The sequence below is a fragment of the Candoia aspera genome, chromosome 6, assembly GCF_035149785.1.
Source record: "Candoia aspera isolate rCanAsp1 chromosome 6, rCanAsp1.hap2, whole genome shotgun sequence".
Taxonomy (NCBI): Eukaryota; Metazoa; Chordata; class Lepidosauria; order Squamata; family Boidae; genus Candoia; species Candoia aspera.
Genome location: NC_086158.1, coordinates 69,706,100 through 69,733,344, shown reverse-complemented (window position 1 = coordinate 69,733,344; position 27,245 = coordinate 69,706,100). Strand labels below are relative to the sequence as shown.

Below are 27,245 nucleotides of genomic sequence, written 5' to 3'. Positions count from 1 at the left end.
CTTTTGGGGTGTTCTGGCATATACAGAAGCTGTGCTGCCAACCCTTGGTTTACATGTATTATAGGAAAAAATATCTGTGTATGGCACAATTTTTAAAATAAGTTTGGTGCGTGATTCTTTTATCAATAACTGATGTTTGAATGCTAAACTCCAAGAATTTCCTCCTGAGAGGTTATACACCACAATAGTATTCATGCCACTAAGAAGGTAAGCCCATGTGAGATTAATTAGCTTTAATTAGTGCCAGGAAAGTGTTATAGGATTGCCACTTTAACCTTCTGTTTACTGAAAATACTATTGTACAATAAACAGCGGAGTCTCGAGGCATGAGAAAGATTGTGATGAACAGTGGCATTTGCCTTATTCTTATTGCCCTCCTTTTATAAAATGTTATGTTCTGAGCTGCATAAGCTTTCAGATGTCAGCTTGTATTAAGGTCCGTCAATTTGCAAAACTTGGAAAATGGCAATGTTAATTCTGGGTTAACTGATTTGTTCTGGTTTAGCTGTAGTCTGGGTTTCCAGAGCAAGAATTTGTGTAGGGAAGTTCCCCAGCTCCTACAGTTTTTCGGCGTAAATTAGAAAAAGGGAGTAAGAGTTTGGTATAACTACAAAAAAAAAATCTGTATTAAAGTTTAGTTGCTACTTGCTTGGTACATATGCAGGTTGTTCAGAGGGAGGGAGGGAGGCATCAGATTTTGTTGTTGTTGTTTATTTGTTTAGTCGCTTCCGACTCTTCGTGACTTCATGGACCAGCCCACGCCAGAGCTTCCTGTCAGTCGTCAACACCCCCAGCTCCCCCAGAGACGAGTCCGTCACCTCTAGAATATCATCCATCCACCTTGCCCTTGGTCGGCCCCTCTTCCTTTTGCCTTCCACTCTCCCTAGCATCAGCATCTTCTCCAGGGTGTCCTGTCTTCTCATTATGTGGCCAAAGTATTTCAGTTTTGCCTTTAATATCATTCCCTCAAGTGAGCAGTCTGGCTTTATTTCCTGGAGGATGGACTGGTTTGATCTTCTTGCAGTCCAAGGCACTCTCAGAATTTTCCTCCAACACCACAGTTCAAAAGCATCGATCTTCCTTCGCTCAGCCTTCCTTATGGTCCAGCTCTTGCAGCCATATGTTACTACAGGGAACACCATTGCTTTAACTATGTGGACCTTTGTTGTCAGTGTGATGTCTCTGCTCTTAACTATTTTATCGAGATTTGTCATTGCTCTTCTCCCAAGGATTAAACGTCTTCTGATTTCCTGACTGCAGTCAGCATCTGCAGTAATCTTCGCGCCTAGAAATACAAAGTCTTTCACTGCTTCTACATTTTCTCCCTCTATTTGCCAGTTATCAATCAAGCTGGTTGATTTTCCCAAACAAGTGCAGCTTCAGTGAAGATTTTGGCATATTTATTATTTAAGGCATACATGTTCACTTACATGCCAGCCTCTCAGTGTTCAGTAGAACTTACAAGCAGCAGGAAAGCATGCATAGAATTGCAGGTTTAAGATACCATCTGATGCTGTAGCAAAGAAATACAGTTAAAGGAGTCAGTAGATGAAGGACTGCTCTATACAACAAACATGAGAAGTGAGAATAGCAGGAGTTTTCTTTCCCATGTGAAGTGTGTTGTTGACGGTTTTTTTTTCCTATGAAAAGGAATTGCCTACTACAGATGGGAAAATAAACAAACACATGAATAGGAGAAATTTTAAGATGTGCAAGTGCTGATAGAAAGGTTGTGGGTACTATGTGGTCTGTCGTGACTGACATGTTAGTTTCAACAAGCAAACAAAAATTGCTTTGTAGAAGAACATGCTTCTGCCCATTTTATTACATTGATATGAGAATTGGCACCTTAGGAGAAAACATGAAGTTGTATGCAGTAGAAATAAGGTATTTAAGAGACTGAGGAAGAGACTACCGTGTTTGGCACTACAGGTATAGACTTTTCTAAGCTTACAGCATAAATACGGATTTTAAAAGCCTAACGTGGAATATAAATGGAGCAAATGCTTCCTGAAAAAGAAAAAAAAATCTCATTATATAAGAAAGTTAAAAATAGACGTAATTTGTTGACAGGAAACCAATATAAGAAAGGACACAAAAATTATTTATTTATTCATTTATTTTTTATCCTGCCTGTATTATTTTTATAAATAACTCAAGGCGGCAAACATACCCGATACTCCTTCCTCCTCCTCTTTTCCCTGCAACAACAACCCTGTGAGGTGGGTTGGACTGAGAGAGAGCGACTGGCCCAAGGTCACCCAGCCGGCTTTCAGGCCTAAGGCGGGACTAGAACTCTCATACCACGCCTGATTGGCTCTTGGGCTGAGAGAGAGGGACTGGCCCAGGGTCACCCAGCCGGCTTTCGTGCCTAAGGCGGAACTAGAACTCTCAGTCTCCTGGTTTCTAGCCATTGCCTTAACCAGTAGATGAAACTGGCTCTAAATTTGGTAAATCTGATTTATAAATTTGATTTATAAATTTGGGTCAAACCCACAAGGAGAAATGGACTGTGAAGATGGTGGAATTAGCAGAAATGGCAAAATTGACCTGTCTGATCAGGGACAAGACAACAAGTACTTTTATTAAGACTGGGAACATTTATGGACTTTTTGCTGAAAATGTTAAATTAGTTCATGTTCAGATCATAGAATAACTTAAATCTGGACAAAAGCAAGAAACCTTTCAAAGAGTACAAATAAGTATATAGTAAGATCCAGAAGCTTTTCACTCTTTTCTCTGTGGACAAGTAGGGCATGATCTCCTAATAGGAGGAGAACATTTTGCTAGATCTGCAAATACCTGTTATCTCTACCATGCCCTTGTGATCACAGCTTAGCTATATCTGCTGTTTGATGCCAAGATTGAAGGCAAGGGGGAAAATGAAAGCACCTTGTTTTGCCGTATTGTGGTAAGCTGGATAGGAACATACTTTTTATAATTGAGTCCAACTGAGAATTTCACATACCTAATTGCTTCTAGCATAACAATGACCAGGCATCTGCAGTTGAGTATACTATTAGCAGTGTTAATTTAGTCAACTTAGGGAACCTGATGCCTGTATACACTTTCCTTGGCACTCAACAAGCTCTCTGTTCCTCTCGACGTTTATTTTAGAATCTTTTAATTAAAAATAAATTAAATAGGAGGCTGGAGTGGCAGAAAGCCAAACAATAGCCTCCAGCACACCCTTTCATTTCAGGAATCTCTCTGGATGCCCATTAATTTTATTAGGAAGGAGAGATGGGTGGGTGCAGCCCGGTGCTTTGTTTGAAAATGTGCCCACAAGTCCTGAAAGAAGACCAAGCAAATCTGGGATGAGAGATAGCGATTTGGATGCCAGTGGCAGTAACAAGATGCAGTCTTGCCAGTTTGCCTTCTGATAAATGGTGTTTCGTGGCTGGCCATGTAAACCATGGTGGCTATTTTGTGAATGCACAAATCTCTGCTCCCATAGCAGCCATTTCATGAGAGAGCTTACGGCTTTCTTTAAATTACAACTGTGCCCACTGGCCAAAAATATTGCCTGTTTCTATGAGTCCAATTATACTGAAGTTGGATTAGTAGAACACAAAACATGCTGAATTAACTCTTCTGGGAGAAAAAATGGAATTAAAAATGTAGTTGCATCAAGGATTGCATGAGCATATGAGAACTGAATACTTGAAATCATATCATCCTTCCATAACATGCTGCTTTGAGTTTTTGGGCACACATACCAGAGTCTAAAGTCTGTTGAATACAGTATTTAACAGCACTGCAGTCTGTGGAATGATCATGGAAGTTTCCCAGTTTTGAGCCTTTTTTAGTTGAATGAATTTGGTCGTCATTTTTACCGGCTAAAATGAAATTTACTTGTTCCTAAGCAGTACTCATCAGCATTCATTCTAAAGCCATGGTGGCAGCTGATGCCAACTCCTTAACAGTACTGTATATATTTTCCATTGGAGCCATATTGTTTAATAAATTTTTATGACATTCTGAAGGTAAGGTAATATTTGAGCATTTGTTGAAAACCTATACTAAATTAACAACAACAGCAGCAGCAGCAGCAGCAGCAAACCAACAGAAGTTTATTTTGAACAGTACTAAAAGCAAAGTCTTATAAGCCAAATTTTCACCACTCAATATTGACAGAGTACACCCACCTGCTGCATATGGGGGATCTGGACACTGGTAACAGTGTTTTCTTCTAAGCCAGGGTGAGCTAGCAGAACAGAAGGGAGCCCTTCCTATTCTATTTTCTTTCTTTACAGCCAAATCCTTTTCTTTCCACTGCAATCAATAGAAAGGAGTTAATGTAGGACCATTTTAATCCTGTGATAGATGTATGACTGGTTTGGGCAGAATCTTGCAGAGGAATGAATCTGGCTCCATGGCCAGTCTTGGCATGATCCTGACACATTTCCTTCCCCTGTTTTCCAGTGTTGGAACTGGCATGAAGCAGAATTTATCATAAACTTCTGCAGTGGTACAAAGAAGCAAGGATTTTTTTCTGCTAGGGTGGCTATTCACCATATCTTACTGACCCTGGTATATCTACCAATCTATGTTATTATTTATTCATTCATTCAATCAATTTATATAGCCGCCCATCTCAAACTGGTGACTCTGTGCGGCTATATCTTCCAATCTATGTGGTCACTAAGAGTCAATACCACATAATCAATATCACATAATCAATCAATCCCTATCAAGGACTATAGGAGTAAAAGTTAAATGACACGTAGTGAGGTATTGGCAACAGCCTTCTGTAAAATTGTGACACTGACAGAATGGGGAAAAAGACCTCCAAATTCACTGCATCTCATTTAAAATAGATATATTTATCGTTTTGTAATCAGAAGAAGAATGGAAGGTTTACAATGACAGTACAAAAATAGCCCCTCTGAAGACTGTAAGATGATTATTTTTTATCTGTTTATATATTGGTATATTCAATCTTTCTGTTAGAAGATGTAGACAAAACAAATTAATATCCATGACAATTTTCAGAATAGCTTTTTATTTCCCTCATGTTCTGGTTAATCCTCAGAAAAAGAAAAAAAGTGATATATTATGAGTGGAAAAGGAAGAAGGAAAATGGAAATGGACACAAGTAATTGGAAACAGTACATCAAGGGACAATGGTTTTAACCATATTTTATCTAATTTTTAGAAATATGATCACCTTACTGCTTTCATTGCAAGACTTCATGAAAGTCTTTGTCATCCTCATTTGGGCCTTTTGTGTATTGTTTGTGTACCTTTCTACACAAAAGGCAACCAACATTTTCTGCCAATGGTTGTCCCAGAGTTCTGATAATTTAGGGTTCGGAATATTAATAACTTCTCAAAGCTTGCTGAAAGAACAATGTTTTACAATGATCTACCTACCTACCTACCTACTGTAATATATGCAATGTAGACTTTTCTTAAAAAACGAGAACATTATTATAGTAAGAGATGAATTAGTAAAGGTCAACTCTTCAAGTCAAGTTCCATGCAGGAAGATTAAAACACATTATATAAATATAGGCCATAAGTCATACAGCAGTTCCACCATGAAATGTCAGATGGGAAGGAGAATAGAAATCTTTTTAATATGGACTTAACAAGATTTGTACATGCTGTATAGAAGGGAACTTTAGAGTGTGGACATCACAACAGAGAGGGCCACCTTTTGGGCTCAATATACTCAGAATCAAAAGGGCCTCCATCCAGTGATTGAACAAGTCTATATAGGAGAGGTGTTCTCTTTAGTGCACTATAGGTTGGGCAGAAAGCATCCATAGCTTCTGTACTACTGGTGGTCCTTGAGTCCTTCTTTTGGGGCCTCAGTTCATAGTTGGACTATGATCCCTCTGACCAACAGTTGCAGAAACATAACAGCCCAGTTGCATACCATTTTGAGGTGAAAACACACACAATTTGCAGTGTAAGTCATTGAATAGGCACACCACAATTTTTTTTTAAAAAAAATCACACTTTCCCAAATTAGGCCTGCCCATGTGTGTGATATGGATCCATACACTTCGTGGTGCTCAACTCTCAAAAAAGGTAAGGCTTCTGCCAACCCAAAGATGGCCTATCTCTGTACCAGTTAATACTACTTTTATGAGTTCACTTGCAGCAACAGGTGATACAGTATATCTAAATTTCTTATACGTTCCCAGTTTGATCTAGCAAATTGCACTTCCAAATACTTTCACATAATTTTTGCACATTGAGGGAACCGCAGTGTTTCTGGCAGTCAAGAAACATGCTGGCTTTTCTGAATCTAGATCACTCAGCAGGATCTCCTGAACACTGTGTTTTCTGTTTGGGAAAGAGTGAACAAAAGTTGAAGTCTTCTCTGCAGGAATGCTAATTAGCTACATGAACATATGTATGGTAAAGTCATTAAAAGTACACTCTTAACTTTAGCTAAGCAAGAACTTCCTCCAAATGCCATGTCGCAATGTTCAGAGTAAGAAGCTGTAATCCCACCAACATTAAGAATTTGTTCTGTTTCAATACAAATTATTTAAACCAACAAAGCATTCATATAAGCTGTTGACTATTAGAACTCTACAGTTCAACAGCAGCTTAGTGTTTGAACCAAGAGCAATAAAAAGTGATTATTGGTTTTAGTTGCAGATAAAAGGAAATTGAAATAGCTCTCAAGGTGCATTTTGCATGCTTATTATAAAATGCATCAATAAAATGTATGTTCCATAATCAGACAAGCCCTATAGAAAATGATGCCAATTTTGGTTATGTGTCTATACATCTTAAAATGATTTCTCAGGAGGTGTTGGGAATACTACTGAAAAAAAGTGATAATAAATATTACTGGATTTATACTGCATGCTGAATTTGAATCCTAATTCAACAAAACACATCTTTTGTATCTCAGGACATGCTGTGCCCAAACAAATCATACTAACCTGATGGCCTGGCAGGCACAAATTGCCAATGGCTGGGTTCCCATAACCTCTGAACCACAAACTGTTTAACTTTCATTTACCTAATTAACAAATATTAACACTCCTGTTTTTATTTACTTTACATGCCTTCATGTGTTACTTTGGCCATGAGTTTTTAAATCAAGGAATCTGATTAGTTTAAAGACATTTCTCATTCTGCAACATAATTAGCTTTATTTTATCTTGGGCATCACACATTTTAATATCTTTTTCTTTCATTAGTACTCTGAATGCAGATTGGTTTATAAATGTTCGGTAAAATTTAACTACAGTAATTTTGATTACATGATTTTTTTTTACTTCTGTTACTAATTTTTTAAAATATTCTTTAAAATTCAGTCAAAATAATTGTTGCTAAAATAGTATAATCACAGCAACTGCTATAGCAGGCTTCTTATTCATTTCAAAGAAAGTGGCATATATCAGGTTTAACTATTTATTTATATTAAATCCAGATTCCTTTTTAACTTGTGTTATTTTTAGAGAGAGATTAGTGCAAATTACATGTTAATTTTTAAATTAAATCAATAGGGTTTTTTTTAATCACCAGCTTTTTTTCAGTCTGCTTTTGAAAATAATATGCAGTGTGGTAAGGATGTCATAGATTCTAATTTGGACAACCCTCCCATAAAGAATTTTGGGGCCAAGTGTTTTAAAATATTTGGGGGGGGGTGCCTTTGAGTCAGTGTTGACTCCTGACGATTGCTTGGAGAAGTCCCTGCAGTTTTCTTGGCAAGATTGCAGAGGTGGTTTGCCATTGCCTGCTTCCTAGGGCTGAGAGAGAGTGACTGGCCCAAGGTCACCCAGCTGGCTTCGTGCCTAAGGCGGGACTACAACTTATGGTTTCCCCGTTTCTAGCCTTACCTACTACTTGCATTTAAAGAGTTGATAGCAGATAGCAACAAATGGCCTAACTGCTTTCAGACACTAGAGGACGGCTGTGCTAGCCACTTCACAATTAAGAGAGTTGTAAGTGGGTTGAAATTTTTACTGGTTTTGAACAAGAGACATCTGTTCCTCCACCTTTACTCCCTTAGTTGTATCAGATATGTTTAACTGAAAGAACGGTACTCCAGGTGAAGTCCATTATTTAACTTAACATGGTTATATAAAAACATTTCTTGCATCCAGTACGACTGTGCAGATTCAAATTCAGAAGTTCAAGTTCATATTTGCAACTCAGCCTCAAATTTCTTCTCTTATATTAGTACCAAGAGATTTAACAGCATAATCCTCTGCCTCTCTATTCAGAAAAAGTCACATCAGGTTTAGAAAGGCTTACTTATAGAGCAGTGTGCATAGGATTGCAGTCTAATTGATACCTACTGCAAGAGGCTCTACTCTCAACATGAAGTAAAAAAGGCCCTATTCATTTTTTTGCTGGGTTCAGCTTATTAAAAATGTATCAAGCCAAGGGCACATTGTGAAGACCTGGATTTGGCACACTGGGACTCTATGAAAAATGTATAAGGTTTTATTTTTGTCCTTCATCATGTGAGAACAGAGCTAAAAATAACATTTGTGGAGGAAAGTGCACACACACACGTGTGTGTGTACACACACACACGCACGCACACACACAATTATCTCAGCAGTTCTACACTGCCCATTCCTCATCATCTTGTTCACCCAGTGGGATGGATTATGACCTACTTTTTTGTCAGAGGGAAGCAGTTTTGTATGGCCAGCTTTGTGAAACTATAGACATTGTTCCTAAAAATAAATCTATCATTTCAAAAGTAAATTGTCCATCCCTAAATGGAGGCCTGGTAGAGAAATTGCTGCCTACTGTCTAGTTAAGGCATCTTTATGAGACAGCATCAATTTGGTGGATTCTCAGCTGGGTTTTGGGGGGAAATGATTGGGAGTACTTGGTAGATATCAAATTACATGCTGCCAGAACTTGCTGTCATGCAACAGCACATGAGTGCTATCATCATCATTTGTTACACAATCAATGTCTGGGGTGCTTCACAGGCTAGCATGAGCAAAAAAAAGAAGAAAAAAAATGAGTACCTGTTTAGAAGCTTACAAGCTAAATGTCAGCAGGACAGACCATGAAAGGAGAATGGAAAGATAACAAGAAACTTGAATTGGATTTGAAAAACTGGTAGGTAGTTGGGTTCTGTTGTTAGTCCAAAAGATACATACCAGGTCATTTCAAAATATAATTTACAAGGATTCTACAAGCATCTATGAATTCACCACAAAGGAGGTAAATCAAATAAGTAATTGAAAAAGTTCCCATGGCAGTTAGCCCTTGCAAGGTATTTTCTAATTATACAATTCCCACAGTGAAAGCAGTAATTTCCTCTTCCATCTGCAGTCTCCATACAGTCTTAATATCTCCGTTGCAGGGTCCCCTGAGCATTCATAGTAGGGCTTGGGGTTGAGGGAGGCCCGCAGGGGAGGAAAAAGTAATAGCGCAGGACTGAAGATCTTGCACAACACTAGATTTCACTCCGTGCGAGTTCCTCCAGTAAACATTTCAATTATTTTTAATAAACATAATGTAGATGGTGGCTCATTATTCTACATCTTCGGCTACAATACATGGAAATTATAGATCAATATCAACATGGCAGTTAGGGCTTTGCAGTTTCATCCAGCAGATGTTCATGGAAACTGAAGGCTAATTCTTGGTACTCTCTGCGAGTGCAACTGCTTGGTTAATTCCAGCCAAGTCTAGTGAATTTGGTTGGTGATGTACAGAGTGAATAATTTCAGATTTAAACCATGGGCTGTATTTAATGAAGACTGTTCTTGAGCATTTGTAGTCAAATTAAGCTGAGATGGCAGATGTGTTTCTAACTATGAAAGGAGGACTGGGACGCCTTTTAGTTAGGAAACAATGGAATATCTAAAAGCAGGAAACATTTGGGACAAATTAAAGTGTTTTTTTTTTTAAATACAGCACAGAAACAAACCACTACAAAACAAAAGCACTTTTTTGTGTGTAGGAAGGCAAGATGTCTTTCCTCACATGTTGCAGGGCTAAATCATCTGGAAATATTATCTGGAAAGCCTTTATCATACATTATTGCTTTACCAGCCCTGTAGAGGAATATGATAGATAAATCTGTACATGGGTCTGAAAAAGGTCAAGTGTCTGAGGTAATTCAGAGCATGACATTTAGCAAGCTGCATTAGCCCTCGTCTTATGAACATCACCTGCAGCTGAAGTAACCTTCCCTGCCCTTGATGTAGTTGCAGGACTATTGCCTCTTCCCTCAATGTTACTGCTGTGTGTACTCTACCACAGCAAAAAATAAGGGATTGTTGTAGGACATCCTTATGCTAAGTTATCTGTCCTAATCTTCACGCCCTTTAGAAGTTTTGGGACTGCAACTTCCAGAGTAAAACTTCCCACTGGAATCTCCATGCTAGGTGGGAATTCTAGGAGTTTTAATCCCCACAAAGTAACAGATTTGAGAAGGCTGCCCTAAATGATGCCCCATCTTTCTCAGCACTCAAGTTTCTAAACTTGAAAAATCCATTCATTTTTACCAAATCATGTAGAGTTGATAGTTTGGCATTCAAATCCTAAAATGTGGTATAGGGACACTTGCAATAAAGATTTAAGTTTGAAGTTAAGCCTTCAAAGTACTGGCTTTGGAGAGTGGTGAGAACAAGTTACTTTATTTCACAAGTTTCACATGGGAAAGTTCTTTGTAAATGCCTTTTCCCCCTATCATCATAGGAAAAGCTTGAAAATGAAATTTTGTGGGTGCTTTGAGGTTCTTGTCTCCTAATATTGCCAGTTGCCAGATACTGTTGCACTGCAGTATTTCTGCATTTTCTTGTGTGTGTTCATTACCAGAAAAAAGAAAGAACAATCCATGTGAAAATATAGGAGTGTTATAAATTAGGAAAGATCTCTGCTCTCCTACCATAAAATTATGGAAATGAGCCTCCTCCCACTATTGGTAAATTCATTTATGAAATCCTATCAGTGTCTATATGAGTTAGGAGTTTTTGCTCCTCTATGCATTTGTATCACCACCATTCATTTGCTGATATTAAACTACATTTGCCATTACATAACCATTCAGCCAGTTTGGAATGATCATGTTACTATACTTTTTTGTTTTACCTGTCCCAAAGAAAGTGTGGTCAATCAACAATAGGGGTCTTTGTGGCTGAAAGTCAGCGTTGCCCTCTTAATCAGATGTCAAAAATACTTTCTTGAGCTTGTATATAAATTGTTAAAAGAGAATAATGGATTTTATTGCTGGAGAGCATGGGATGTGTAATACACATTGGCACTCTGGCCATCATTTTTGTAGTCTTGGGTGGCATGATAAATAACCAAATGGAATACAATAAATACTGCTATAAATATGTTTGATTCTGGGAGTAGAGATTTTAACTGAAGCAAAAGTGAACAATTACATTGTGGAATTGCTTGGATATAGTACTAAACCATATTTTAGAAAAGAAAAAAAAGCAAAGCACTGAGTTTTCATACCAGCTTCTCTTTCCTAAATTGGGTTAAGTAGGACAACAAAACTATATTCCATTTGGTTTTCTTGCAAGCCAGGATTTATGGTTTTGTTGTAATTTGATTCACATTTAACCTGGTATACCTCAAAATGAGTTGAGATTAGAACTACCATAACTCTACCCACCTGGTTATTGGCCAGCTACAAATTCTGGCATGTTCAGCTGGCCTCTCAATAGCTGGAATTTATTTAAACATGCCAGGGGAGAGGAAGATATAGCAGTAAGCTGTGGTTGATGTTAAACCTCCAAATACTGCCTATTTCTCCCATTAAAATCTAATTATCTAATTTTCTAATGCGGCCATAAAGGGAGACATGATGAATGTTCTTTGGGACTTGAAGAGAATTTTTCTGTCATCTTGGCCCATGGACACATTAGTCCGAAGAGGTGTTCATGATGGCAAAAATGTTCTCTTGCAATGTCTCTTGCAATAACTCATTACATGCTAATACAGGGAGACTAAAGCAAAAAAAAAAAAAGCATTAGAATTGGGATCACAGAAGGGAGCATGCTACAGAAGGCAAATTAACTGTAAACAATTTGAGCCAGAAACATGCAGGGTTTCTAATGGACTGAAGTTCAGTTGCCAAGGTAGTGTTTTGTTTTTGTTTTTTGCAGTATTTAGAAGACCACGAAGCCCTGTGAGCTTAATGAAGAGAACTGAAAGTGGTTTTAATACTGCCACTTGTTGTAATAAATATAATTATCAATGCCAGATCCAAATAATCAGAGGTTAAAACAAGATGCCTCTAATTTGAAAGGGCCCAGCATCTTACCGCAGTGTTTCTCAACTTCGGCATCTTTAAGATGTGTGGACTTCAACTCCTAGAATTCCCCAGCCAGCATGGGAGTTGAAGTCCACACATCTTAAAGATGCCAAAGTTGAGAAACACTGCCTTACCGTGTTCTCTGATGGCATTCATTTGTTACAGTACCATCCAGAAGTGGAAAGCAAGGCTTGATGGAAGCTGGTGGACGTTATCTTTGTTCTGCTCATTACTGACATGCTTGGAGAAGGCAGGCAGACTAGCTGGGCAGCAACAGAAGGAAAGAGCATCAATGTTAGGAATCTGGTGCTAGCCACATTTTGTTGACCCTAAAATAGACCCTTAGTATAATTGAAAATTGCTTTGAAATGTTTAGCTATCCACCCAATTCACACAGTTTATCCTAGTTTTCCTTCCCTCCACCAGCTTCAGCATGCTCAGTTTCTATTAAGCCAAAATTTCCTGGTTTGTATCAAACAGAACTAATGTGTGTAGATTAGAGTGATATATCAAAACTGGCATTAAAGAAGAGGAAAAGGGGCATGAAGGAACATGTGACCCCACACTCAATCCCAGATTTCATAAGAACTGTTAAAAAGATTCTGCAAAACCTACTGCACCAATATACAAACTACCTTATTTCTGCAGGATTTGGTACAAGGTTTACTAACTTAGCTGTTTTTGCAATAGTGCATAATCCGCTTGTACTTATTGATAGCATTTATTTTTAAGTTTTTTTTCCATCTGCTTCCCGTTCCCCTTAAAATGCTCTGCTTGGGTTTTCACCATTGCACTGAAGCTCAGAAATTCCACAAGGACGAGCCCTTTTCTTCTGATCCCTTTCAACTGCTAGTTCCTGACCTCTTGGCTCCTGCTGGTCAGCTCTGATGCTCTCTCTGCAATCCACCTGTCAATTTGATCTTTTCTTTGTAATCCTCGCAACAGATCCCTTTCCTTCTTGGAGTGCTCAGATTGACCCATCCCACCATCTGTTCCATCTTCAGGATAACACATACTTTTTGCCATCAGCACTCATGACTTGCAGCAAATCTGTAATTCAGTATCATTTGCATGAAGCAGTATATAGATTTTTAGCCAATTTTTGGAGATGAAACTTCCTTACTTAAGGTGCCTACTTTTTCATCAATATAATATATAACAGGTAAAGAGTAGCAGGGCCAAAATACTAGTTTAACCTCCTTATTAATTGGTACTTCATTTGAGAGCTGTCCAGCTACAGTGCATCTCATCCTCAAAGTAGTGTTCTTACTGAGTGCCTGTAAGTGAGTAACCATCTATTGATGGCAAATGCTTTGACTTTGTTTAAAGCGTTTCTCTAGAGATGGAGTCATAGGCCTGCCTGAGATCTCCAAACAACCTATAGTTACTGCTTCAGCAACTTGTTGCAGTCTTACAGTTTTCTCTGTTGGCTTCTTCATATGATAAGGAGGTTTAAATGTGTGTTTTCTGATATAGGATTAATAGAAGTTAAAAAAAACCCACCCTGTGTAATATTACAATGACCTATTGACAAATATTGTGCTGTATACAGGTAGTCCTCGGTTAAGGATGGTAATTGGGACTGGGAACTCTGTTGCTAAGCGATGTGGTTGTAAAACATGTCACATGATTGCACCAACTTACGACAGCAGTCCTGGTAGATTTTAGTTGCAGCCATTAGGTGAATCCAGTGTGGTCATTAGGCGCGATGTCATGTGATCACCAATTGTGACCTCCTGTCTTCCCCACTGACTTCGCTTGACAGAAACCAGCAGGGAAGGTCACAAATGGCGACCATGTGACCTCGGGATGCTGCAATGTTGTAATTGTAAGGCAATTGCCACATGCCCAAATCGTGATCACATGACTGCAGGGATGCTACAATGACCACAACTTTGAGGACCGGCCGTAAGTCTTTTTCAGCGCTGTCGTAACTTTGAACGATCGCTGAACGAATGGTTGTTAACCAAGAACTACCTCTATTGTCCTTTGGTTCAATTTCACACATTATGGGCTGTATACAGAATGGGGTAAATCATTTTTTTATGTGAATGCATGAGTTCTTAAGCTTTTCCTTCTAGTAGCAGCTGCTATGGTCTCTGAAAAGCCCCCTCACCTTTGCTAAAGCAGTACATTAGATTTCACCCTATGTTTTTCATAAAGTGCAGTAGCCATATATGTAGGTTCATAGAATATAGTATACACATGCATTCATTAATATAGAGGACACAGTGGGAATAAATGCATTTACTAATTTCCCGCTTCACCCAAATGTTCACTGGCTATACATTTAGTACCGGTTTATGACTATTGGAACAAAATAGTTTAGTTCTGTAATTGTTCTATCATTCAGACATTTAGTTCATTCCACTTTGATCTTATCCTGGTTGGGAATTCAGGTTCTGGAAATTTTTCTGGTGAAATTGTGCCCTTTAATGAAGGGAATTCAGTATAACTATGCCTGTATAATTCTTACTATTTTTAATTAGAAGTTATCCCAGAACTGTGCAAGAGTAAAATTGTGCAAATGTATGTATCCTTATGAATTGAGCTTATATATATATATATATATATATATATATATATATTCCTTCTCATCCATAAAGCCCCTTATGTGATTCCACCCATCCAGGCCAAACATCAAAAGAGGATCTACTAAGCATCCTGACCCTAAGGGAAGTAAAAGAAGCTTGGATAAGGAGGCAGACCTTTTCAGGGGTAGCCTCCACATTGTGGAATATTAGACCCTGGTGTTGTGATTGGCTGCTCCCTCACATTTGGGCTGTAGAATAATTGTAGGATAGTACTACATATTATTATCATCAGTAGTACTTTGTGCTGTGTGGATTTTAGGATTATTGTTTTAAATTTCTGAGATAGTCTAACTTTTTGGTTTGCTAACTTACCATCCAGATTTGGTTAGATTTGGGTTGTTTATTATTTATTTATTCCACTTATATGGCTTCCCATGTGACTTTGAGAGGCTGAAAGGAACAAACTATTAACCAAATAAATTTAAAACATGTTCTCTCATTTCATTTTGTCTGTTTTAATTGTTTTAATTTACTATTGTATTTTGTAAGCCACCCAGAGTCATGCATGTGAGATGGGATATCTAAATTGAATAAAATAAATAAAATATTTTGTAAGCTGTCCAGATTCCATCGGAGTGGACAGCTATATTAAATCATCATCATCATCATCATCATCATCATCATCATCATCATCATCATATTTAAAGGCAATTCATACATTCAGATATTTAAAATGGACATACTTGATCTTGTCCCCCAATGTGGGGGAGGGATTAGCTTTTAAAGACATGAGTTATGGGTATTATGTTATGGGTATTAGATTTGGGTATTAGAGTTATGGGTATTAAGTTATGGGTATTAGATTAGGAAAAGGGAAAGCTAGATCCACACTTGGCCATGAAACCTCAGTGAGCAACTTTTGACCAGTCGTTATTTCTTAATAAGGAAAGAATACGAGGAGGAAGTACAGTGTATGCTGCCTTGAGCCCCTGAAAAAAGGCAGAACATAAACATAATATAAATGAGTGTTGAAACCAGTGCTGGTCTTCTGGTGAAGAGAATCTTCCATCATCAAGAGTAGAAGAGGGAAACTCTCTCTCTTCCTGTTACCCTCAACCCCTAAAATCTGCTTTGGATAATTCTGGACCCTCTGAAGAAGATTTAGGGGGAACTGAAGGAGCTGGTAGGATGGCCAGCTTCCATTTCTGTCAGTGGAAGATCAGAACTGGATTCCACCCAAAATTCTTAATGAGTTTTGCTACTGGAAGGAAAGAGCAAAAAAGTCTATATTGCCCAGGGAATAGGTTGGCTGGAAACAATTGTATTACTGCAAGATCAGCATGCAGGATGGATTATAAAATACATCAGCAGGAACTTGCTCTTAGTAATGTAAAATAGACAAAAGAATCAGCTGAATAAAGAGTATCTGCAAAGACCAATAGCAAGTGCAATGCCTCTCTATTACAGTTCAGTGGGAATATGTATAAATCACATTTCCCAATATGGTTTAATTTGATACTTAGCACTCCATTCAGATAATCGGAATAGGAATTACCCGTGTTTAGAGAGAGAACTATGTTTTGCAAAATGTAAAGCATGTACCTGTTCTGGAATATTACACATGTGTGGGTGAATAAGCTTCAAACACTCTAATCATACAATGTTCATGTACTGTATAGTGCCTTATCTTGCTGAAACCAGAGTGGCTTTAATACATTGCTGACATTGCCTATCCCAGGTTTGACATCTGAGTTCTCAGTGCTTTGTTGCAAAGAAGGGAAAAAAATCTAGTATCTATAATGATGTAATTTCAATTAACCAAATGGTACCAAACTCTTTCAGGCAAGATGTTACTCCCCCCACAAAAGGGGTGGGGGGACACAGAGGGAGCAAAAAAGAGATGGGCATTCAGAAATTAAGCCAGATGTTCTGAGGTCCTACAGTTCAAAGTTAGTCCCAAGAAGCAGGTTGTAGACTAAATGCATAGTTAGTGCAAAATGTTGTTGTCAGGTTACAGCTAACATCCAGGAACAAAGAAAATATTTGATCATCCAGTTCTGGAAACACAAAGGCTATTAGTTCCCAGTCTGTTTTCTGCCACACATTAAGTAGACAGAAACCTTGGCCTGCTGGTGCAGAACAAGCAAGCAAGAAAATTATAGTCTTTATATTTACAAAACTAAAATGAAATTTCAGTTGGTAAAGTCAGCTAAAGCAAATATAATGTTTCTAATGGTCATAGGATATAAGATCCTCAAAATGTAGACTCCTTGTTCAGACTCTTTGAAATCTTCTTTCCTTGAAAGTAGAATCTAACCTGGGTGCCTAAATGCAGTATTTTCCGGGGCACATAAAAATAACCCAATTATAGTTATGTTAATTCCTTAAAAAAATCCAAAATTTATAGGTAGTATAAAAACTGTATTAGGACCATCCTAAATGAGGCTGAGAATATGCAGACTTTCAAATTATCCAGACCTTGTTATCAGACAAGCTATCAGACAACCCCCTGTTTTTGTAAGACATTAACAGGTCTGCAGAACTCAAAAGGTTGCATATTCTTTTATGGCTGGGCCCAGCAAAGTATTATCCAAGTTACAAATTTTAGAATTTTCTTCCCTCCCTCCCAAGGACCAATGGAGTTGTGATTGCTTCTTTTGCCATTTGTAATGCAGTTAGAACATGCAAGCAGTGTTGTTAGAAATCAGAGGGAAAAGCTGATCATAACTTCAGTCCAACTGATTTACACCTAAGTTAGATCTGGTGGTGGATAATCTAATAACAATAATTAGATTATTATTATTATTAGATTAAATAATTATTTGATTTTTTTTAAACCCACAAGGTTACCATATTCTTCTGAAAGTCAGTAAAATATCAAGTTGATAGATGGTGGAATTCTTTATTTGTGCCAGAGAAGCATTGTATTGTTTGTTTGTTTTTTGCTGTCCTAATGAAAATTTAAAAGATAGATTTATTTTAAGTGGATGCTAAGTGCAGAGCTGTCCAAATTTCCATTGTTTTATTTTCTTACTATTCTATTGTGTCATCAGGGCTATTTCTCAGAGATGCTACTACTGCATTCAAACAGAAAATAACCCTATAGACTGACTCACAAGAAGCTCATGTACATTTGTCTGATGTTGCTCTGGTAGTTCAAGAGCAGAGCCATCAAGGTCAGTCAGGGGAAGAAGACATCTGGCAGGAGAGCGTAGGCCGCAAGCCTTGAGTATGTAGGGAATCCTAAGTAACAAATAGAAAAGAAAAGCCCTTGGCAGAGAGGAAAATGATTATATTGCGTGAAGGATTTTGGATCATATCCCAAGAAAGAAAACACCCAATGAGAGCAAAAAGGGCTTTTTCAGCCAAAAAAGAAAAATCATCTGAGGGCAACCAACCAAGGACAGATTGGCTTTTACAGGCATGTTACAATATTCAGTAAATGTAATGTTGGTCTAGAGCAGTGTTTCTCAACCTTAGCAACTTTAAAACGTGTGGCCTTCAACTCCCAGAATTCCCCAGTTGAGAAACACTGCTGTAGAGCAAAGTGCTTGCAAAAAAGGGGTGTGTTCTGTTTTAAAGAAAACGTACGTAATTATTCCACTGGGAAAGCACAGCCTAGTGGTAATACATCCACCTGACCCAAAGTTGCCACTGTGCAGAATACTGTGGCTTAGGGACAATCTGCTTTTATACCTATTCTGTACTATGGGTAGTCCTTGTTTTGTGACTGCCTTGTTTAGCGATCATTCAGTTACAATGGTGATGAAAGAGTGACTGTGACCAATCCTCGCATTTGTGACCTTTGCAGGTCTGTAAAGCAAAGGAAAGCTGAGGTAAGATCATAAGCACAATCACATTTCACTTAGTGCCTGCTTCACTTAATGACCAAGTTTCCAGTCCCAGTTGTAGTTGTTAAATGAGGACTATCTGTATTTAGCTCTACTGGGCAAAAGTTCAAGATGCTTGTGTTAACATATAAAATTGCAAATGGTTTACAATCTGAACATGGCTCAATTAGTATGAAAAGTTACCTTGTGAAATATGTTCATGACTATTGGATTCCTCTAACTCTGCATGTGAAAGCCAGGAAAGAACAATCACAACACAGATTAGTTCATGGGACAAAATTGGATTAGATGGGTAATACTAACTAAACCTCCTCATTGTGAAGCAGCTTTCTGTGTCCCTAAATGGGACTTATGGACCTAGAGCACTATTTGCAACAGATTCTGAAATGCCCAGTGCCAGAATCAATAATAGAATTCTTACTTACAGGGTAATGGCTAATGAAACAGCACAGGATTAGCTAGATGGTACAGCAACATACAGTTTTAAAATACATGTATACAGTACATAAACAAATAATCTCTCCTTAAGTTCTTAACCTTCTTAGGTTAGGAGAGTGGGACTGATGGAACTGTATGTGGTGCTTTGTAAACCAGGATAAGGAATTTCTGGAAGCTTGAGGGCCACACTGGGCTTTGTGCAGCCTGCTGAGGGCCACACTCCAAGCATGAGCAGGGCCAGGACCCATTTTGGTAGAGAGACAGAAGTTTTTAAAATGCACTACCTGCAAGGCTTAAGATTCCAATTTTTCTTTAGCTCTCCCCCAACCCTTCTAAAATGCAAAAGAAGCCCAGAGTTTTGTCCCCATTGATTCTGAGGTAGGAGATTCTATTGCCACAAAAAGGGATGCTGGAAGTGGCTTGAGGCCTGCATTTTTTGTATTGCTGTCTCAGGTATCTCTACCTTCACTGCTGCCCAGCAAGGGTAGGTATTCCATTCCACCTTTACTCTCCACACAGTAATGTTCAGTGATTCCTGTTGTCACCACTGCCTGTGTATTTTAGCTAGACCTATACACTGCTGAAAGGACCCACCATTTCTTACGGTAAACTCAGTGCATTTTCTTTAATATGATAAAAATATCAGCAGAAATTGGAGGGGGTGGGAGATCATCTTTGAAATGGAACAAACAACTATTTCCAGCATTTATAAAACTCTTAAAGAGTGAAAGTGCAAGAAAATAATGTTTGAAGACTGGTAAACATCAATACTGACATTAGTATTTAATAGCTGAAGTGCTTCATTTGAGCTCTCTGCTGACTGTAGGAAAGGATGTGGATCACATCTTAATACCCAGCTATTGTCTGACCAATCTTCCCTGCCAAGGTTACCACAAACTGAAGATGAAAATGTGAAATTCTTTAATGTGGGCCAGTCACTCTCTCTCAGCCCAACTCACTTCACAGGGTGGTTGGGGAAAATAGGAGGAGGAAGGAGTATTAGGTATGTACGCCGCCTTGAGTTATTTGTAAAAATAATAAAGGTGGGATAATACATACATGCATACATACATACATACCATGAGTAAGCACATGGATAGGAATCAGAAATGTAGCTCCAAGGATTCTGATGTAAAGTGCTTTAGTGCACAGCAGGAATTTATAATGGTCCATATCTCAAGAGTGGTGTTCATGGTTATCCTTCCTTCCTCTGTATTTTGTCTCTTGCACCCATCTCTTTAGGGGCTTCCAGTAGCCAGTACTCATGCACAGTGGGTCAAAGTTGCATTGCAGTGATTTCTTTATTTTATTTCCACATAATGTTTGTGTATTGTGCTGGAGCTATCATTTTAATGCAATGTTTCTGACACTTTTAAAAAAAAATTCTGATAATATAAACACTAAGAAAAAAACCCACTATGTACAAATACATATGTTGCTTACAAGATAAATACATGGATAAATGAGTATAACAAAGCAATATGCATACTAGGTTTTTTCCCTAGTTTTTGTGCTCTGAGAAGTCTTTCTTTTCATCTTTACTGAGTTGTGATTTTAAAAAGCAAGTCCTGCTTTCTTGTTTCTTTGATTTCTATTCCAAAACATGCCTCTGTTTGTATATAACCTGTTTTATATTATTTTTTTATTAATACCAGTCTTGGACTGTAATAAATATGATTATTCCTCCTCCTCCTCCTCCTTCTCTGATGACTCCAGCATTCCCTGGACAAAAAAAAAAGTTTCACATGTTTAGGATCAGAAGGTTCACCAGATGTGGAATGCCCATTGAAATGTGATATTCTCTCAGAGCTGTGACATGAGACAAAAGAAGACTTTCCATGCAAGAAAAAAGTCTGCTGTGATATGTTCCAATAATTCAATAATTGAGGAACAAAATGAAGAACAGTGACACAAGTGTTTATTAGATGGTCAAATCAGAGAGTACCATTTAGATCATAAGGAAGCATGCTATTGCGCTGCGAAGGAACTATGGAATACCACTTCCTGTTCATTTTCAAAAACAGAGGAATTGGCCCACGGTACCCCATTTGGGCCATTCTGCTCAATTGGCTGACCTTTTTAAAAAGCCCAAATAACCAGTGTCCCATAGCGGACTGATTGCTTAGCATCTGGCACTGGAGCAAACCACAATGTGCTGGCTGGGCTGCAATAATAAATTACAATCTGTGCTGACATGAAATCCTTCAGATCAGGGCTTGTTTGGTAGCAAGTAAGTACTACAGATGAATATCAGACAGGGCCGCAACTAGGGTCTGTGTCACCCGGGGCAAACATGGATTCTGCGCCCATTTTGTCACCCCACCAGCGTGGTGCCTGGGGCACATGCCCCGGTTGCCCCTCCTAGTTGCGGCCCTGATATCAGACCTGTATTCTAATTTGAAAATACAGATAACTTTGAACTGTTTTTAAATTTTCACAATTTTGACATTTTATGCACTGTAAGTCAGGATGTGGTATTTACGATCTCAAGGCTATTATTTTATGAGGTAGGACTTAGAATTATTTTAGACTCTTTTTAGTCCCCACAGTTTGACATGATATTCTCTGGAAACTGGAACTGATGTACTGACTGAGTATATATTCACAGTTCTTATCAGTAGCGCTATTCACTATTATGTCTGTCTGTCTCTCTCTCTCTCTCAGATAGTATCTGGAGAAGAGAATGGTTATTAAAAGCCTGAAATTGTGACCCTAGAAGCATTATACTGTATATCTTATAAGAAATTCTTTGCTTATAGTTTATTTATATATTTATTAGATTTTTTTTAACCCACCACAACCACAGGACTCTTGGCAGTTCACAGCAGCAATAAAGGAAAAAACAAATAATCCATGGTACTAAATAAAATGCATAACCTTATGCACACTAAAAATACAGTTATAGTTACAATCATCCTAGGTGTCATGAATCACAAAAGGCCCTCTGGAACCTCTGTTTTCAAGTTTCCTAAACTCTATTCCAAAGAAAATGCCATGCCACTGAAATGCAGCACCTGTACCTCCAGCGTTTACCTTTTAGAAAGGTACCTACTGGATGGGTTGGATGGGTTGATTCCAGCTGGAGAAGGTGGCCCTACAAATACGTCACTGCCAAACTATAATTAGGGTATAATCAGAATTTTAACTGGCAGCTAAACAGGAGCTGTGGTTATATCTTACATCTCAAACCACCTGTTTGTGCAGGAATTTTGTAAAAACTCTTAATTCATGGCATATCCCTTTCCTTGACAAACAGGTGTCCCTATCTGAAACAAAAGATTCTTTTCCCTTCTACTTCAGGATATTGACCCTGTGATGCATCATGTATTTATGTACTTTTTCAGGTTTCTCATTCTGTTTTAGCTTATCTGATCCTATGTGGCTTTATTGGTCTGGGATTGTAAATAAAAATCAATTTCAGTTTCAGTTTATATGGCAACTGTGGAGAGCAACATACACTGTGATGGATTTAACAGGGCCCTGTATAATTTAGTGCTTATAGAATTGGCCTAGACATAAGGAAAACTAATTTGAAGTGAATCCATGATGCCAACTTACCCTGTCACACTCTGTCAGATAAAACTACTGCACAGAATAGTTGACAGAATAAAACAAAGGAGGAGAAACAGGTTGGCCTCTTTAAGCAATATATAGTTCTAAACAAATAAGTATTACTATAGTTTATTTGTTTTTATACCATCTTTTAACCCAGAGTACTTAAATAAGAATAAAATATAAATAGTAATAATTGGATCAAAAACCTGCAATACCATTATTAACCAATTCAGGCTAAAAAGTCCAGGCTAAACAAGAAGGCCACAACTTTTCCAAAAGCAAAGCAAAACAAAAACAAAAACAAACAAGAGCTGATCACAGCTCTTGAAGAAGTCTATTCCACAGCTTGTGTCAACACAGGAAAAGGCCCTCTCCCTTGTACTCAACAGACAGTTCTCAGAAAGAGGAGGGGGGGCATCTTTACCAAAGTTCATATCAGAATCGGCAGTTCTTCATGTAGTAAATCTAAACTATTTAGGATTTAGCCAACACCCAAATTGTGCCCAGAAAACAACTGGCAATCAGTGCAGGTCTCATCAACATTGAAGCTCCAAATATCATACACCACTTACCAACTTAATTGTTGCCTTTTGCACCAATAGAAGATTGTGGAACTCCTCAAGTGTAGCCCGCAAGGACTGAATTCTGGAAGTCAGGTCAGGATGTAGCTAAGACATGTATAACTTGCTAGGACCGACAGGCTAAGGAGTGCTCACAGCTGGTGAACTAATATGTGAAACTGCAAAATGCATGGCTTGCCACTGCTGTCGCCTTGGTTCAAACAGCACTCCCAAAATAGAATTTTTTATGACAAATAGATAAAACATCTGTCATCTAATTTCCCCATATTTTTCTTCCCAGTTATGGCTTCTCACATTTTCAGTTGGCACTCCATTAAAAGTTGGTTAAACTTATAACTCATTGTTTTGAATGTTCTTGCAATCTCTTTTAATTTCATGCTCTACTAGGTAACAGAATAGATGCCCTTGGCTATTCTCTCACAGCTTTGAGTCTTCCCACTTTTCCCTGTAAACCTCTAAAGACTTCATCTGGCCATGCTGAGAGCTTGCGATAAATATTAAACTAATTTTACAATCTTGTTCATTTCTTTATAGTTGTGATAGTTGCATTTAATTCGTCATTGGGGAAATATGGGATGGGGGAATTGTTTTGTAATTTAAGAATACAAGAACACAAGAACAACTTCGTGAGTTAATCCAGCGATTCATCCATCCCAGCATCCTATTTCCCATAGGAATAAAATAGATGCTAATGGGAAAATTAAAAGCAAGATGTAAACACAATAGTCTTCTCCAGAGATTATTGGTATTCAGTTTCATGCTTGAAACCAGCACTTGGTGGAAGTGTATCTTATAGACCAATAAAATAGTTTACATTCTCAGGGTTGCTGGTATCAGGAACTATGTATCTTACATGGGAACAGGCTTGAAGGAGTTACGAACAGGTGCCAGAAATCGAGAGTCGTTGTACACGAGATGGGCGGCAAAGTAATTTAATAAATAAATAAATAAATAAATAAATATTTAAAAAAAATAATTCAGAAGCTCCACATCTTTTGATATAATTAGTAGTTCAAAGATTTTAGGTGGCCAATCTGGAAAGAAAACTTTCAGAAAGCAATAGCTAGTCAGAATGGATAGGATGGGCTAGATGAACCAGAAGCCAAACTTAATAGGCCCTTTTCAGTTGATTATCAGGGATAATAGATGTAGGTTGAGATGAATAGGAGCAACCCCTGATCAGGGCACATTTACAAAACATATGAAGACATGTCTTCCCGCCCTACCCACACTCTGCATGCCTGTATCCCTAGTACAGGCTGTTATCAAGTATAGCAGTGAGTATCCATATATCTTTAGTGGAGTCTGACGTTTGAATTTTCTGTTTGTTACCAACGTTCATTATCCTTTCATTTATTCAGCGATAATTGTGCTAGTAGGGAACCATATGTGTGAACTCAAATGATTTTTAATATGTAGGCTAATAGTTGAGTAGTCAGTTAATTTTCAGTATACTTTACTTGGGAAAGATAAAAACGGGACAAGGCAGGAGCTTTCATTTCCATACTCTGCCTGTTGTCAGGGGTATTGCATATAGAGACAAATACAGACTGTTTCTTGCAGTGAACATCCAGTGTCTTCCAAAAGCAGAATGTAGGAAGCTGCCATTGGTCCATGTAGCTCATTGATGGACTCTCTGAAGCCCAATGGCTACAGGCAGTCTCCACATTCTTTCCTTTTCCTTTTTTTTTGAGGCCCTCTGAGCAGCCTCTACCCATCATTTCAGAAAATAGATGGCACACTTGCATGCTGTATTGAGATGGAATATATATATTTATATATTGTTGTTGTTGTTTATTCATTCAGTCGCTTCCGACTCTTCGTGACTTCATGGACCAGCCCACGCCAGAGCTTCCTGTCGGTCGTCAACACCCCCAGCTCCCCCAGGGATGAGTCCGTCACCTCTAGAATATCATCCATCCACCTTGCCCTTGGTCGGCCCCTCTTCCTTTTGCCCTCCACTCTTCCTAGCATCAGCATCTTCTCCAGGGTGTCCTGTCTTCTCATTATGTGGCCAAAGTATTTCAGTTTTGCCTTTAATATCATTCCCTCAAGTGAGCAGTCTGGCTTTATTTCCTGGAGGATGGACTGGTTTCATCTTCTGGCAGTCCAAGGCATTCTCAGAATTTTCCTCCAACACCACAGTTCAAAAGCATCTATCTTCCTTCTCTCAGCCTTCCTTATGGTCCAGCTCTCGCAGCCATATGTTACTACAGGGAACACCATTGCTTTAACAATGCGGACCTTTGTTGTCAGTGTGATGTCTCTGCTCTTAACTATTTTATCGAGGTTTGTCATTGCTCTTCTCCCAAGGATTAAGCGTCTTCTGATTTCCTGACTGCAGTCAGCATCTGCAGTAATCTTCGCACCTAGAAATACAAAGTCTTTCACTGCTTCTACATTTTCTCCCTCTATTTGCCAGTTATCGATCAAGCTGGTTGCCATAATCTTGTTTTTTTTGAGGTTTAGTTGCAAGCCAGCTTTTGCACTTTCTTCTTTCACCTTCATCATAAGGCTCCTCAGTTCCTCTTCACTTTCAGCCATCAAAGTGGTATCATCTGCATATCTGAGATTGTTAACGTTTCTTCCAGCGATTTTAACTCCAGCCTTGGATTCCTCAAGCCCAGCATGTTGCATGATGTGTTCTGCGTACAAGTTGAATAGGTAGGGTGAGAGTATACAGCCCTACCGTACTCCTTTCCCAATCTTAAACCAGTCCGTTGTTCCGTGGTCTGTTCTTACTGTTGCTACTTGGTCGTTATACAGATTCTTCAGGAGGCATACAAGATGACTTGGTATCCCCATACCGCTAAGAACTTGCCACAATTTGTTATGGTCCACACAGTCAAAGGCTTTAGAATAGTCAATAAAACAGAAATAGATGTTTTTCTGAAACTCCCTGGCTTTTTCCATTATCCAGCGGATATTGGCAATTTGGTCCCTAGTTCCTCTGCCTTTTCTAAACCCAGCTTGTACATCTGGCAATTCTCACTCCATGAATTGCTGAAGTCTACCTTGCAGGATCTTGAGCATTACCTTACTGGCATGTGAAATGAGTGCCACTGTTCGATAGTTTGAACATTCTTTAGTGTTTCCCTTTTTTGGTATGGGGATGTAAGTTGATTTTTTCCAATCTGATGGCCATTCCTGTGTTTTCCAAATTTGCTGGCATATAGCATGCATTACCTTGACAGCATCATCTCGCAAGATTTTGAACAGTTCAGCTGGGATGCCGTCGTCTCCTGCTGCCTTGTATTAGCAATGCTTCTTAAGGCCCATTCAACCTCACTCTTCAGGATGTCTGGCTCTAGCTCACTGACCACACTGTCAAAGCTATCCCCGATATTGTTATCCTTCCTATACAGATCTTCTGTATATTCTTGCCACCTTTTCTTGATCTCTTCTTCTTCTGTTAGGTCCTTGCCATCTTTGTTTTTGATCATACCCATTTTTGCTTGGAATTTACCTCCAATGTTTCTAATTTTCTGGAAGAGGTCTCTTGTCCTTCCTATTCTATTGTCTTCTTCCACTTCCGCACATTGCTTGTTTAAAAATAATTCCTTATCTCTTCTGGCTAACCTCTGGAATTTTGCATTTAATTGGGCATATCTCCCCCTATCCCTGTTGCCTTTTGCTTTCCTTCTTTCTTGGGCTACTTCTAGTGTCTCAGCAGACAGCCACTTTGCCTTCTTGGTTTTCTCTTTCTTTGGGATGTATTTTGTTGCCGCCTCCTGAACAATGTTGCGAACTTCTGTCCAGAGTTCTTCCGGGACCCTATCTACTAAGTCCAGTCCCTTAAATCGATTCTTTACCTCCACTGCATATTCCTTAGGGATATTAGTGAGCTCATATCTAGCTGATCTGTGGGTCTTCCCTAATCTCTTTAGTCTGATCCTAAATTGTGCAAGAAGAAGTTCGTGATCAGAACTACAGTCAGCTCCAGGTCTTGTTTTTACCGACTGTATAGATGACCGCCACCTTTGGCTGCAAAGGATGTAGTCAATCTGATTTTGGTGTTCTCCGTCTGGTGAAGTCCATGTATAAAGGCGTCTGTTAGGTTGTTGGAAGA

General features: G+C 38.6%; 1 protein-coding gene across 1 annotated transcript in view; it reads left to right on the top strand.

Annotated features, from left to right (window-relative positions):
- The window catches only part of STK32C (serine/threonine kinase 32C), a 214,384-nt gene that overhangs the window by 89,015 nt on the left and 98,124 nt on the right, over window positions 1-27,245 (top strand). The gene's annotated exons all lie outside the window — the stretch shown is intronic.